The sequence below is a fragment of the Musca autumnalis genome, unplaced genomic scaffold (genome assembly GCF_047663935.1).
Source record: "Musca autumnalis isolate F117 unplaced genomic scaffold, ASM4766393v1 scaffold_1, whole genome shotgun sequence".
NCBI lineage: Eukaryota > Metazoa > Arthropoda > Insecta > Diptera > Muscidae > Musca > Musca autumnalis.
The window spans coordinates 270710637-270724717 of record NW_027411644.1 but is presented as its reverse complement, the minus strand read 5'-3'; positions in this window follow the sequence as shown (position 1 = coordinate 270724717).

The following is a 14081-nucleotide window of genomic DNA, read 5'->3' as shown; positions in this document are numbered from 1 at the left end:
CGTCGTCGTTTTAAGGAATTTTTAAGATATTTGGCCCATTTTACCACCGAATTGGTTGTAATTTGGTACTTTGTGTCTCCAGAGGCCAAAAAATATTCCTACCAAAGTTGGGTTATATAGGTCCACGTTTTGGTATAGCCCCCATATAAGGCCCCATATAAAGTACGCGTCATTTTAATATATTTTGAATGTATTAGACCCATTTGTCCACAGAATTTGTTGTAATTTGGTATTTTGTGTCTTCAGAGGCCAGAAAACATTCCTACCAAAGTTGGGCTATATAGGTCCACGTTTTGGTATAGCCCCCATATAAGGCCCCATATAAAGTACGCGTCATTTTAATATATTTTGAATGTATTAGACCCATTTGACCAAAGAATCGGTTGTAACATTGTATTTTGTGTTTCCAGAGGCTAAGAAACATTTCTACCATAAAATGTTTATATAGGTCCACGTGTTGATATAGCCCCCATAATACCATATCTCCCGACTTTCGATATTTTGAACGTTTTAGCCTCATTATCACACCGATATGACTGAAATTTGGTATTTAGTCTTCTTTAGGTGTATAAAACTTTCCCCCAGAAATTTGTAGGTATAGGTCCACGCCATCATATAGCCCCATAGAACGGTACCTTCCGAATTTCGGTATTTTGAAGGTTGTGGCCACATTAATCCACCGAAATGGCTGAAATTTGTGGTGGAGGGTATAAAAAGTTCGGCCCGACCGAACTTAACGCTTTTCTTACTTGTTTTATATTACCACCAACGCAGCTTCCACGAAAATTATTTGTTATGGTCCATATTATGAGATCGTGACTAAAACACTTCAATTGATATAAATATATTCATATTTTATAAAATATATTAACAGTTCGCGATTGTAAAACTTTTTTGAATATTACCATATACACTTTCAACACTTTCATACGGACAAAATGTGCCTCATCGAAATAATGGTTTTAGACCCCAAGTATGTTTGGACGAAATGTGTTTCAGACAATTTGGAGTTGATTTAGCGATGTCCGTCCGTCTGTCTGTCCGTCTGTCTGGCTGGTGCGCACGATAACTCTCGAACGGAGCAACCGATTCGGTTCAAAATTTGGTTTTCAAAGTTCACAAAAGTTCGAAAATGTTCGGAAAATTTGTGCGCACGAAAACTCTTGAAGGGAGTAACCAATTTGGACCACACTTTGTACATCGTGAAAGTTCTACCAGACTTAGATGAAGTTTAAATATGGACTCAAGCGGTCCACTCCTTCGGGTAGCTCCCATACAGAATTTCGGAAAAGTTCAGTTTAGGACCTGCTCTCGAATCGCTTTGATTTTTGTTGTAGCAGCCTGTATTAGCTGTCCCCCATACGACGGTACAAGTTGCATAAGGGGCAAGTCCATACTTCCTGAGAAAATAGCCTGAAAGGTGCAAAAAACCCCTATGACCTTCGCAATATTTTGTCCAAACTTAGTTTAAGTTCGAAAATAAACCATGTCGGTCCACCCCTTCACGTACCTCCCTCACAAAAATTCAAAAATCTTCGGAAAAAATATGCGCGATAACTCTTGAAGGGAGTGACTGATGTAATCTATACTCTGCACATCCTAATATATCTACCACATATAGATCAGGTTCGAATATGGACTATATTTGTGCACTCCTTTGGATACTTCCCACACAAAATTTCTGATAAGTTCACTTTAAGAACTGCTCTCGAATCACTTTGATTTTTGTTGAAGCGATTTGCATTCGCTACCTCCATTACGACGGTAAAAGTTTTTTCAGGAGCAGGTCCATATTTCTTGGGAAAACATCCCGAAAGGTGTAAAAAGCCCTATGTCACCATATGTGGCTCTCGAACTGTTCTACCAATTTGGTGCAACATTTAGTCTTCGTCATATTTTATCCATATTTTCATGGGGCAATACCGGTCCCCAACTTCCGGTACTTCTCCCCAATATATAAAAAATGTCACTAAAATGTTAGGACGATATCACTTGAATGGTGCAACCAATTTGGTCCAAACTTTGGATCTCCTAATATTTTGTCAAAATTTAGTTTAACTTCTAAAATGGCCCATATCGGACCTCCATACTGGTACCTCCCCCACAAAAGTCCAACAGTTGTCTTAATTCCTAATCCACATTTTTGTCGGCAAGTTCAAATGTTGAAAAAGGGCCACAAAATTTTGAAGAGAGGCTAAATACATTCTTTCTATCTGTCCGTAGATGAAAGTTTCAATTCACATTGGCTGAGGGTATACCTCTGTCTGCAAAGCCGACTGACACTTTTTTACTTGTTTTTTCTATTTTTATACCCTCCACCATAGTATGGAGGGTATATTAAGTTTGTTTTTCCGTTTGTAACGCATTGAAATACTCATTTGCGACCCTATAAAGTATATATATTCTTGATCAGGGTAAAATTCTGAGTCGATCTGTGCGTGTCCGTCCGTCCGTCTGTGGTTATAACTCTAGCATCCACAAAAATGGAGATAGAACGCTGAAATTTTGGGAAAACGAGTATTTGTTTGCAGGCAGGTCAAGTTCGATGATGGGCTATATCGGTCCACGATTTGGTATAGCCCCCATATAACGGTACCCCCCGATTTACGGTATTTTGCCGTTTTTAGCTACATTTCCTGACCGATTTAGCTATAATTTGAAATTTAGGGTTCTTAAGTGTCAATAAACTTATATAACAAAAGTTGTGGACATAGGTCCACGTTTTGGTGTAGCCCCCATATAACTGTACCCCCCGATTTACGGTATTTTGCCGTTCTTAGCTACATTTTCAGACCGATTTAGCTATAATTTGACATTTAGGGTTCCTAAGTGTCAATAAACTTATATAACAAAAGTTGTGGACATAGGTCCACGTTTTGGTATAGCCCCCATATAACGGTACCCCCCGATTTACGGTATTTTGCCATTTTTAGCTACATTTTCAGACCGATTTAGCTATAATTTGACATTTAGGGTTCTTAAGTGTCAATAAACTTATATAACAAAAGTTGTGGACATAGGTCCACGTTTTGGTATAGCCCCCATATAACGGTACCCCCCCGATTTACGGCATTTTTACGTTTTTAGCTACATTTTCAGACCGATTTAGCTATAATTTGAAAGTTAGGGCTCTTGCGTGTCAATAAACTTATATAACAAATGTTGTGGACATAGGTCCACGTTTTGGTATAGCCCCCATATAACGGTACCCCGATTTACGGTATTTCGACGTTTTTATCTACATTTTCAGACCGATGTAGCTCGAATTTGACATTTAGGGTTCTTAAGTGTTAATAAACTTATAGAACAAAAGTTGTGGACATAGGTCCACGTTTTGGTATAGCCCCCATATAACTGTACCCCCCGATTTACGGTATTTTGCCGTTCTTAGCTACATTTTCAGACCGATTTAGTTATAATTTGACATTTAGGGTTCCTAAGTGTCAATAAACTTATATAACAAAAGTTGTGGACATAGGTCCACGTTTTGGTATAGCCCCCATATAACGGTACCCCCCGATTTACGGTATTTTGCCATTTTTAGCTACATTTTCAGACCGATTTAGCTATAATTTGACATTTAGGGTTCTTAAGTGTCAATAAACTTATATAAAAAAGTTGTGGACATAAGTCCACGTTTTGGTATAGCCCCCATATAACGGTACCCCCCGATTTACGGCATTTTTACGTTGTTAGCTACATTTTCAGACCGATTTAGCTATAATTTGAAAGTTAGGGCTCTTGCGTGTCAATAAACTTATATAAGAAATGTTGTGGACATAGGTCCACGTTTTGGTATAGCCCCCATATAACGGTACCCCCGATTTACGGTATTTTGACGTTTTTAGCTACATTTGCAGACCGATTTAGCTATAAATTGACATTTAGGGTTCTTAAATGTCAATAAACTTATATAACAAAACTTGCGGACATAGGTCCACGTTTTGGTATAGCCCCCATATAACGGTGCCCCCCGATTTACTGTATTTTGACGTTTTTAGCTACATTTTCAGGTCGATTAAGCTATAATTTGACATTTAGGGTTCTTAAGTGTAAATAAACTTATATAACAAAAGTTGTGGACATAGGTCCACGTTTTGGTATAGCCCCCATATAACGGTACCCCCGATTTATGGCATTTTGACGTTTTTAGTTACATTTTCAGACCGATTTAGCTATAAATTGACGTTTAGGGTTCTTAAATGTAACTTAATTATATAACTAGTGGACAAAGGTCCATGTTTTGGAATAGCCCCCACATAACGTTACCGTAATATTTCAGGTATTTTGACGTTTAAATTCACATTTCTAGACCGAATTAGCTATAATTTGATATTTAGGGTTCTTAGTGACCAAAAAACTTATGTTCGAAATAATTATGAACGTAGGTCCATGTTATGGTATAGCCCCATATAACGGTACCTACCGATTTTCGGTATTTTGAGATTTTAACCGAATTAGCTGTAATTTGAACATTTGATATTTGAAATTCTTAGGGGTCACCACACCTGTCCACCAAAAATTGTCAAGAAAGGTCGATGTATTTAAAAAGCTCCCATATAAAAGTTTCTCCCGATTTTTAGTAATTTGATGATTTTAGCTACAATATTAAACCGAACTAGCAGTAATTGGACTTAGTGGTCACAACACCTCTCCATAAAAAATTGTCAACATAGGTCCATGTTCGGATATAGCTCCCATATAACGGTACCTTCCAATTTTCAGTAATTGGCAATTTTAGCTACAATTTTTAACCGAACTAACTGTAATTTGACATTTGAAGGCTGTAGTGGTCACCACACATCTGCATCAACAATTTTCAACATAGCCCCAATATAACGATACTTCCCGATTTTCGGTACTTTGAGGATTTTACTTAAAATGTTTAACCGAACGTAGGTCCATATTTTGGTATAGCCCCAAAACAAACCTCCCGATTTTCCGTACCTTAGCTTTATTTTTGGACGAACTTTCTGTAATTTGAAATTTAAAAGCCAACAAAAATTGTCCATTTACGTTCATATTTTCGTATAGGCCATATACCTCCGACCTAGCTGTTAATGACATTTGAAGCTCCCACGTTATTTACCGATTTTTGGTATTTTGAGGATTCTAGCTACAATTTTAACCGAATTAGGAGTTATTTGACATTAAAGGCTCCCATCAAAAACTGTCAACATAGGTCCATGTTTTATTATAACCCCTATATAACGGAACCTCCCAATTTCTAGCCCATGAAAAAGGGCCTCTCGAATGAAGCATTTTATGTACATTATCTGACATTTTAACGTACCCACTTAAAGTTGGGGACAGGAATGAAAACTAATTATTCCATTTTAGTTCAGAATATTTTATGGTGGAGGGTATGAAAAGTTCGGCCCGGCCGAACTTAACGTTTTTTTACTTGTTATTAGATGTTTTATATTTGGACTAATATTAAAGAAGTTATGAGTATTTCTTTACATATAGTTTTTAAAGAATTTGGCTTTTTAAAGAAACGATATCTCTGGAACCGTTAGTCAAATGCAAACAAATAAGAAAATATACTGAAATGCAATTTGCCTGTTTTTGACCAATTGGTTGTAACGATTCGTTTATTTCTTTTATATGGGCATGTTTGGTCAGATTTTTTTGCTGAGGTTGATGATGCTCCGCTGCAAAAAATAAAGGAAATCAAAAACCACGTTTTGAAAAATTGTCCGATTTCACCCAGAATTCCCCACACATTTTATCGAAACACTTTTGACAAATTAGTTCTGTGGAGTAGTAGTACTTCCGAACATAATATATTACAATTTAATATAACACTATGGCCTAGACCCTATTAAACTCCATTTTTTCATTCATTCCTTCTGAAAAAAGTCCATTAACTATTAACAACAAAGCAGAGCAACATTGATACCCCAGCATAATGTGCCAACTAGTAAAGAAAGACGCTTAACTACGGCGATACTATTAATTAAGATTTGATTATAATGATTCAGGATTTTTTCCACTTTGTTCTGCCTTCCCTATTTATACGACTCAATTACAAGCAATTCATTGGTATTTCAATGTCTTTTTTTCTCGATTTGCTTGTCAAGTGAGCGAGCCAGTAATGAATGACGACTGACTAACAATGAGCGGAATGATACATTTGGGATGGATGTTTAAAAAACCAAAAAATCGCACTGTCATTTTGTTTGACGTTTTGAACGTGATTTTCACACCTTTTCGGCTTTCTTCTTCATGTCTTCTCAGCTGGTCTTCCCGCGCTCACTAATCATCGGCATTTTTTTGTTTGTTACTATTTTTATACGATACGGTATCTTCGGCTAAGCATGCTGGCTGGACTGGCCTGCCTTTTGCTGTCATACCAGTCATAGCTAAATCGTGATATGGTGAAATTTTAAGTTTTTTTCTGCTAATTGTTTGTTGGGTCACGGCTGTTAAGAAGTCAATGAACCTTTTCTTCTTCTCTTTTTTGTATCTTTGATACATTGTTGCTAGGTACCCATAATTAATTTGTTAAACTATAAATTCGATGCTACTGTGTTGAAGAAATGTTTGTTGTTCTTTTGGCTAGATAAGGGAATTTGTATGTTGGTGGGTTTTGGTTTCTAATGAAAAAGAAGTAAATCACATGAAAACCGTTGTACAAATTATTTAATTATGTCCACGTAATTCTTGCAATTTAACGGGTTTGATTTAATTTCTTAAGGTTTGTTAAAATTTTAATATGCTTAAATCATAATTGTGCTTTGGCGCAGATGTATGGGAAGATGTATTGGAAGATGTATTGGAAGATGTATTGGGAAGATGTATTGGATTTATCACGGTAACGTACAGGACTTATTTTGGTCACTCTTTCATCACAAGTGGAGACAGACCTCTGCACCACGATTATTCATTGGAAATATAAAACTTGTTTAAATGTGTAAATTTTTTTCTATTTGATTAAAAATCTTAGAATATGAAATTTTAGGGCAATCGGTTAACATTAACCTTTATGCGCTGAGCGATCTTAATTTCCATAGTAATTTGCAGATTTCCCCTGGTAAAACAATACACGGCAGGGAAGTTCGCAGGATTTCATTTCGGGGGACCAAAACCGGAGATCAAAAACCATGAAAGTTAAAAATGTTGTGTAGCGTTACGTAAAACTATTTTAAAGGTTATTTTAGCAGATTTTATATGCAATTTTGACACAATGTATATTAACCAATAGAGAGAGTTCATAATATTTGAGATACAAGTTCACGGTGCGCCTTAATTAATTTTAAATGAAAGGTGCTTACACCTGGGAAGTTTTTGCGGATTCTGAAACCACAATGTTCATAGATGAGAAAAATCAAAAAACGAAAAAAATCGTCGGAGGGATTTTCAAATAAATCGCGGTCAAAGTTCAAATTTTTAGGCCTTTATTATGTTTTCACGATCTTGCTCGGAAACCGCAAGCCCTATCGAAATGGGATTAGAGCAAATCTTATAGCAGTGAAAATTCTCTACAAGATTGACCTTAATGTTATTTTCGTAGGTTTTACCATTTTTGAGATATAGAAGTTGAAATTGGGACTGTATCGACTCCTTATAAAACAATGACATGAAGGGTGCACCTTAACTAACATTAAATGAAAACCGCTTACACCTGGAAAGTTTTTGCGGATTCTGAGACAGCAATGTTCATAGACAAGAAAAATCCAAAAACAAGAAAAAATCGTTGTAGGGATTTTAAAATAAATCGCGGTCAAAGGATTTTTCTTCTTTTTTTTTAAAAAAAAAAACTAATATTTTTCACATTTGTTTGAATATTTTAAAAACATGCATGAAAATTAGTTTTCAATTTGAATATTCCCATATCATTCCACTATATGGATAAATTCTCGCAGAAAGTAGATTTCTTGCAAAAATGTTTGGGATCGCAAAAAATTCATTAAAAAAAACACAAGTAAGAACGGCGTTATGTTTGGCTGGGCCGAATTTTCTATACCCTCCATTACGAGTTAAATTGAAGTAAAATAATTGAAAAAAAAATTTCGTATCGCTTAAGAAAGTACTAACTCTTCTGCAATGTCAAGGCTTATTTCTAGGAGATGTCAAATATTCTAACTGAAGAATATCAATTGTTCAAACAAGGTTTAATACCAATGGGAGAACTATGTTTGCTATCATTCAGAATCCGAAATACCAAGTTACACTTCAGTAGAAGAATTCTTAAAAAAAACTGCACATGGGGCGTTTACCTTCCAACCTGTTGTCAAAAACTAAGCAACAAGTAAAAAAGTATCAGTCGGCTTTGCCTCAGCCTGTGTATATTGAAACAATTTTTTCCCAAAAACGTATGTATTTAGGGGGTTTAAAAAAAATGTTGATTAGGATAAAAGATCAAAAGTTTTGCGGAGGAGATACTAAAAGGAATGGATCGACATTGACCATTATGGAAGTGGATCTCCAGCCACTACATATGGTGCCATAGGGGGCTCTTACACACTTCGGGCTGTTTGCTCAAGAAGTATGGACTTTCCTCTGAAAAAAACTTTTACCATCGTAATTGAGGCAGCGAATGCAAGTTGCTTCAACGATATCAGGTCTTATCCGAAACTTTGTATGGGATGTACCGGATGGAGTGGACAAATATAGTCTATATTTGAACCTGATCTATATCTGGTAGAAATATTAGGATGTGTAAAGTATGGACCAATTCGGCCACTCCCTTCAAGAGTTACCGTACGAAAAAATTTTCAGAACATTTTTGAACTTTTGTCGGGGAGGTACCTAAAGGAGTGGACCGATATGGCTTATCTTCGAACATAAACTATGTTTGGACAAAATACTACTAAGGCCAAATTTTGGACCGAATCGGCAGATCCGTTCGAGAGTTATCTTGCGCCCCAAACACCTCACACGGTGTCATAGGAGTTTTTTTTTTGCAACTTTCAGGCTATTTTCTCAGGAAGTATGGACTTGCCCCTGATGAAACTTGTACCGTCGTATGGGGGGCAGTGAATACAAGTTGCTAAAACAAAAATCAGAGCCATTCGAGAGATGGCCCTAAACTGAACTTTTCCGAAATTTTGTGTTGGAGGTACCCGAAGGAGTATACCGATTGGGTCCGTATTGAAACCTTATCCAAGTATGGTACACATTTCACGATGGGCAAAGTATGGACCAAATCGGTTACTCCCTTCAAGAGTTATCGTGCACACAAATTTTCCGAACATTTTCGAACTTTTGTGGGGGAGGTACCGGAAGGAGTGGGCCGATATAGCCCATCTTCGAACTTAAACTAAGTTTGGGCAAAATATTACGAAAACCAAAATTTGAACCGAATCGGTTCATCCGTTCGAGAGTTATCGTGCGCTCCAGCCAGACAGACAGACAGACGGACGGACATTGCTCAATCGACTGCAAATTGTCTGAAACACATTTCGTCCAAACATACTTGGGGTCTAAAACCATTATTTCGATGAGGCACATTTTGCCCGTATGAAAGTTTATATACCCTCGTTAGCATAAATGCTGAGGGTATAAAAAGGAAGAACAACAGATATTTCAGTTGAATAATTCGGCTAAAACTTTTAAAAGGTTATATCAGAAAGTGGGCCTGTGACGAGAATTCACAGCGGCAATGTTTTGTAACCTCAAAATACCAAAAATCGGGCGTACGTCCAAAATACTGAAAATCGAACGGTACCGTTCTATGGGGTCTATATCAAAACTTGAACCTGCACTTGCGATTTTAGGGAAAGTGTTGTGGACCCAAAGAAGACTAAATATCAATTTTCAGCCATTTCGGGGTAATAATGAGCCAAATACCTTGAAAATGCTGAATATTGGGCGGTATAGTTCTGGGGGTTATATCCTAACGTAAACCTGTACTGATAAATTTAGAGGGTAAGACTAAATACCAATTTTGAGACATGTCGGTGGTATGTTGATGGACGGTACCATTCTATGGGACCTATATAAAAATATGGACCTGAACTGGTACATTTTTAGGGAAAAGTTTTGTGGCCCCAAAGAAGACTAAGTACCAATTTTCTGCTCCTCCGGTGTAATAATGTAAAACTTAGTGTGGGAGGTACCCGAAAGATTGGTCCGTTGTAGTCAATATTCGGACATAATTCGATGCTGTAAGAAATAATACGGTGTACAACGTTCGGACCAAATCAGTCTCTCCCTTCGTCCGACAGACGGACGGACAGATTTCGTTCACATTTTTGGTTGTATCAAAGTGAAGGTTATAGCCAAAAGTCTGAGGGTACAATTTGATACTAACTTACAGCCCAGTTCAGTCAGATAGTTATTGCTGTTTCCTTGTATAGTTCTACAATGGACCCTACCATAGGTTTTCAAAACACAGTTCTTTACATGCGATGCGTAGGACACTTATTCCTTTGTAGTTGGCACAAACGGTCTTGACATAGCAAACTGATGTTCTAATCCTTGGGTATGCATTTCTCCAGTCAAATTTTGCTAATCAACTGATACATATTTCTTATCAGTATGTCGCCACCGGTCTTGAACAGTTCGGCAGGCAGCCCATCAGCCCCTGCTACCTTATTGTTTTTTAGGGGATTAATTGCTGACCATGACCTCACTTTGGCTAGGTGGTAAACACTCAATGCCATTGTTTGGTATTAGTTCTGGGGCATCATCATCGCAGCCCATATTCGACACCAAAAGCTTGATAAAAAGCTCCTTCTAGTGGTGTTTTACACTCTAGTGTAATTTGCGGACTTCATTCTGACTCATGAATATGTCGAGTTTCTCACGCTTACGTTTTTCCTGTTTTTAGATTTTTTTTTTCGAAAATACTCTTCTCTGCTTCTCCCGATATTTTCGCTTGGAGCTTCGTGTTGCTACCGACTCCAAGGTTGCTCTGAATGCCATGTTTATCTCTTCTGTAGCCTTACGATATTCCTGATCGTACCATGGATTTTTATGTGGTTTGTGATACCCAAGTATAGATTTTGAGGCAGTTTGAAGAGAGTGCATTATTCCTTTCCACTTTCATTATAGGGACAATAAGTGCCGGCATGTGGGTAAGTTAAGCGCAGTAGGCTTTCGTGGTCTGTTGTGGTTGCAGTCTCTCTACATGTGTTTGACGAGAAGAGTGCGTATCTGTAGGTACATCCACGTGGTCTTATGTACGTCGCGGTGCTACACTACCACATGTCTCGCTGCTGTAAAATCGGTCAGCCTCATTCTTGTCCCTGTCCCTCCGTCTGTGTAGCTGATGCGCACGATAGATCTCGAATGGATCAACCGAATTTGTTCAAAATATGCACCAAATAATTGTTTATCAAAACTTACATCGTGTTCAAAGATAGCCCTATTCGTAAAAATGGTATGCAAGATAACTCACAATGGGAATGACCAAAAGAATGAACCAATCTTGCGGGCACCTCACACTCAAAATTTCAACTTTTTTCGAAAAAGTGCAATTTAAGGACATGTCCCGATTCGCTTTGCAATTTGTTCCAGCAGGTTGTCCTTGCGGGCCCTTCTACAACGGTACAATTTTATTTCGAAGCAAGTCTATACTTCCTGAGAAAATGATCTAAAAGATCTAAACAATCCTGTCTATCCCAACTAAAATGAATGATGAAGATACAGATGCTGAAGATAACTTACGAATTGAATATCCAATTTGGACGAATTGGACGAAAGTTCGAACATCAAGTTCCATGTTCCAACGGTTTAATGTCAGCCAACAACAACGGGTACCTCCCTCACACAAATTTAAACATTTCGCTTAAGTGCAGTTTAAAGTCTGTTCGAGGATTGTTTCTTTTAAATTGTAATCGAAGTTAGTGCTAGAGATTCTGCTCCATTCCTTCAGATGCATCACCCGTAAAAGTTAAACTCTAATCCATTTAAGGTCATTTTCGGATACTGCTGATTTCATTTTCCGATGTTTTTGATCTTCTTCTTTTAATAACATGATCGATTGGTTTTAACTACAGTTTAAAAGATTTCTTGCATGGTGTCATCATTCGTGCCATATGCGAACTTATACGGCTTTACCATCCCGAACGTAGTTGAGCCAAAACTACTCTGGTTTGTCGTGGCAGCTGACATTCTTCACCTGCGATAGATGGGGCATGTACTCCGACGACCGCATTCAAACTATAGTTGTTTGTGGTATCTGTGTGAATGCTATCCAAATCTGCTAGATATAGAGGATCTCCCTTTGAAATCGTTGGACTTCTCTTAATCACGATATGCCTAGGTGGGCGGTCTTGTCCACCATAAGGTGATTGTGATGACTCTTACCGTAATATCCGAGCAAGTACTACAACGAGAGAATGCCATTATGCTGCCGCACCTGAAGAAACTTCGTCTCCTCAAGCAGATGGTCTGCTAATGACATGAGGAGACACCCTGTTGCAGTTTTCTGGGCGGCATTCTGACAGATCTGAACATTTGTCCATCGCGTTGCACTTATATTCTCGCACTACATTGGCGCATCATGCCTTACCACAGACCGACATATTGTGGTTAATCAGATTTCTATGTCTGCACCCCAAGTGCTTCCGAATTCAGACTATTGTTGTTTATTGCATCTTCGACAATATCGGTGTGAATGCTACCCAAGCCTGCTAGATCTAGAGGATCTCTCTTATATCGTTGAACATCTCTAAATCATGAAGATCCCTCCTGACATGCCTAGGAGGGGGAGTCTTGTTCACTATAAGGTGATTGGGATGAATCTTACGGTAACAACCAAGCAGGAACTACAACAAGAGAATACCATTGTGTTGCCGTACTTCAAGAAACTTCGTCTCCCCAGGTAGATGGTCTACTGATGACATGAGGAGGCACACTGTTGCAGTTCTTAGGGCGGCATTCTGACAGATCTGAATATTTGTCCATCGCGTTGCACTTATATTTGCTGACCACATGGACGCATTAAAGCTTACCACAGACCGACCTATCGTGTTACATATATGTGGTAACGATGTTTCTCTCTCTGCACCCCAAGTGCTTCCGACCAGGGACTTGAGAACCTTGTTCCTACATCTCTGTTTGTCGCAGATATCAATGTATAACAAAATTGAACTTTTTTTAAAATTACAAGAAACCCCGCACAGATTAGGAAAGAGGAACAAAACAAGTAAAAAAAGCAAATGTGAAGTGAAACTTTCACCTATGGACAGATCGAATGTATTTAGGGTCTTTTCAGAATTTTGTGGCCCTTTTTGGACATTTGAACTTGCCGACAAAAATGTGTATTAGGAATCAACTGCACTAAAACACAATTGTTGAACTTTTGTGGGGGAGGTACCATTAGAGAGGACCGATATGGGCCATTTTAGAAGTTAACTAAATTTTAACAAAATATTAACGGATCCAAAGTTTGCACCAAAGTGGTTGCCCCATTCAAGTGATGTCGCCCAAGCATTTTAGTGACATTTTTAAATATTGGGGAGAAGTACACGATGTTGTGGACCTGCATTGCCTCAGGAAACTAAGTTTGGATAAAATATGACGAAGACCAAATCGGTTGAACAGTTCGAGAGTTATCGTGCTCTCCGACCGCCACATAAGGTGACATAGGGGTTTTTACACATTTCGGGCTGTTTTCCCATGAAATCTGGACTTGCCCCTGAAAAAACTTTTACCATCGTAGTGGAGGTTGATTCGAGAGCAGGTCTTAAAGTGAACTTAACCGAAATTTTGTGTGGGAGGTACCCGAAGGAGTGGACAAATATAGTCCATATTCGAGCCTGATCTATATCTGGTAGATATATTAGGATTTGCAAAGTATGGATTACATCTGTCACTCCCTTCAAGAGTTATCGTCCGCACAATTTTTCCGAAAATTTTTCAACTTTTGTGGGGGAGATACCTGAAGGAGTGGACCGATATGGCTTATCTTCGAACTTAAACTATGTTTGTACAAAATATTACAAAAGCCAAATTTTGGACCGAATCGACAGATCCGTTCGAGAGTTATCTTGCGCTCCAACTACTACACACGGTGTCATAGGGGCTTTTTGCATTTTTTAGGTTATTTTCTCAGGAAGTATGGGCTTGCCCCTAATGAAACTTGTACCGTCGTATGGGGGGCAGTGAATACAAGTTGCTGCAACAAA